The sequence below is a fragment of the Camelina sativa genome, chromosome 16, assembly GCF_030686135.1.
Source record: "Camelina sativa cultivar CO46 ecotype springtype chromosome 16, ASM3068613v1".
Lineage (NCBI taxonomy): Eukaryota > Viridiplantae > Streptophyta > Magnoliopsida > Brassicales > Brassicaceae > Camelina > Camelina sativa.
The window spans coordinates 16763531-16766599 of record NC_141895.1 but is presented as its reverse complement, the minus strand read 5'-3'; positions in this window follow the sequence as shown (position 1 = coordinate 16766599).

Genomic DNA, 3069 nt, shown 5'->3' with positions numbered 1-3069 from the left:
GATCTGTCGTCCAATCCTTCAGGTACAAGTAAAGTTCAGCGAACACAAAGCGGTTCGTTTGGTAATGGTACCTAAGCAGCGTCTAGTAAGGGATGAGAACTAATGGCTACGGTATTGGGCGAGACATATCCCACACCCTCATGGGACATTCCCACAACGGTGATGATCACGTAGAACCGTGTCCACACAAGGTCCACGCATTCACTCAACCCATCAACACGTCTGGCTTGGTCACCCGTATCCTCGTACCATTCTCATATCCGGTTCCCCGACCACTTGCTATCGACCACTTACCAAAACTGCCCGTCCATTGGCCCGTCGAAAGTTACCCATCCCATCAGGAATCCTTCTGGGTCTTCCGTCATGATCTTCTTGCAACTCCTTTGGACTTCTTGCTGGTCGGCTTCTTCATTCTTGGCTCCTCCCCTTGGACAAGTCTTCAGTCTTCCTTCTTGTTTGTCAATCGACTGCCTACCCATTTTCACATGCCTCACTTCCACACACCTCAAGGGTGGTTTCCTAACCAATTAAGGTTTCCTAACCTCTATGGTTCTCACTCGGATTACGATCCTAACATTCTACCTACTCAGACTACCCACAAATAAAACGACCTCTTAAACTAGCACACACACTTGGGGTTACCAATTCCCAAATGTCCCTACTCTTACACTAAGCAAACAAAACAAACAAGCAAGCAAGCAATTCTCACACAACCAAACAATCAAAAGATTAGTTAGCACCCATACTTACCTGTTGCGGGACATTTTCAGGACAAGAAGGTTTGGGTAATCTAATCCTAAGGAATAATCTAATCCTAGGGTTTAATCTTCTCGCTTAGAATCTGTTTATGTCTTGCCAATTGCCTCGATGATGAACAACTAATGGGGGAAAGAACGAATTTGTTCCCAAAAATTGTCATCTCTTAGCCTTTGGGCAAGACACTTGCATCCAACATCCAAGGGTAAAACCTAACCCATCTTATCCTATATACCTAACTACCCAAGAACGTACCGGTTTCCTAATTTGCCTTTGCGACTCATTTACTCGATAAAACATTTGAAAAATGTGTGTCCCGTGAGCATGACGAACCATGCTCTGATACCACTCTTGTAACACCCCCGACCCGTTCTAGGCCAAGAACAGACCGAGAGCATCACGTATAGAATGCCCGCAGCCGGCCGACCGAGGTTCCCGGAACGCATCTGATCGCCCAAGCCGTCCAACCGCAGATGCCCGTTCCTCGCGAATCATGGCCTAAGGCTTTGCACCCCGTACCGCAAATCGCGAGTTGTGATTAGTCCGGACTAGACTAATAAATACCATTGGGAGACACGGGGTTTTAGAAAAACAATGCTTTATTGATTGATAATGTTAAATCGAGTAATACATAATATAAGGAAAACTATTACTTTACAAAGGCAAGGAAATCTACACCGGTTTGCCTCACGTCCTTTGAACCCCTAAGGTCTCCCCACTAAGGTTACATGTAAAACAAATTGGGTAGCATCCTGAATAATCTATTATTACTCAGCAAGATCGGGATCTCTACTATTAGTATTCCCCAACCCCAAAACCCAAAATAACAATCAACATGCAGCAAGCAATGCAAACAACAAACAAGTATACTACAACGAGTATACACAAACAAGATAATTAAACATGCAACACTTATCTCCTAAGTTGGGCCCTTATAGAATCTATGATATCCCAAGGCAATGCACCCACCCCTAAACACAAAGTCTACAGAGGATATACATTCCTTTGTAGTACATCCTCATGTAGCGTCCGACCGGGCATGACCCACTCCGAACCTTCGTAAGCCATAACGTTACGGAGTTACACGCAACGCACAGCAGACGGCGGGATCCTCATGATTCACCTAATGCAATCTAAATAATACTAACTAACATGCAGGCAAGCAATAATATATCAGTCGGACAGCATAACGACAATGCGACTAACCGTCCAGCATCATGGCTATACCATCACGACACTATATCTACCAACAATCACACAAGCATTATAACAATGCAAAAAATCACACAATGCAAGCAATCAAACAATGCAATAACGCAAGCAAATAACCCTAGAATAGTACCCCCTATTATTCTAAGTCTAAAATCCTAACCTCACTCTAAACTAATAAATAAATAAATAAATAACTAATTAATTAATTAAATAAATAATTAACTAACTAATTAAATAAATAAAACCTATCGCGTACTATCGGAAACTTACCTTAGCCTAGTGACTAAGACTCCTAGACCCTCGGCTAGACTCCCTCGGACTTCCCCGGACTCTCACTCATACTCTCAGCCACTAAGGCTTTTGGTTTGGTTTAGGTGTGAGGAAACAAATGAAAGGGAAAGGCCTATTTATAGGGTTGGTAGGTCGGTGGTTGAAGCAGCTAGTAGTGGATAGGCATCACGGCGTTGCGATACATGTCCGGACACTAATCACCCTCCGGACGGCGACACATGGCGGATAAGGTTGGGCGATCTTATCCACATCCCTATCTTCTCCTATCGAATAAGTATCACCTCCGTCCAATCCTGGCCGTCCATTTTAGCAACCTGCCTAGCAGCAAACGGACGCGGACGTGCAGTACACTAGCGGACGCGGACGGTACGTGGACGGATGTGGACGGTACGCGGACACACGCGTACGGCCTTGGCCAGAGACTGTACCACCGTACCAAAATCTAATTCCTCCGTTCGTTTCCGAATTTTCTTCGACCAAAAGCTTTGTATTCGTCCTTAAATACTTTGGCTAAGCTCCAAAAGTAACTTCCCCAATGTCTTGATCGATTCTTGCATGATAGCCATCCCTATGCCATTCCGCATAAATTTTAGGCCCCGGGGAGGGGTATTACATTCTCCTCCCCTTAAAAGAATTCGTCCTTGAATTCTAAGGCTTAGAATCATCGATCCGTCGTCCAATCCTTCAGGTACAAGTAAAGTTCAGCGAACACAAAGCGGTTCGTTTGGTAATGGTACCTAAGCAGCGTCTAGTAAGGGATGAGAACTAATGGCTACGGTATTGGGCGAGACATATCCCACACCCTCATGG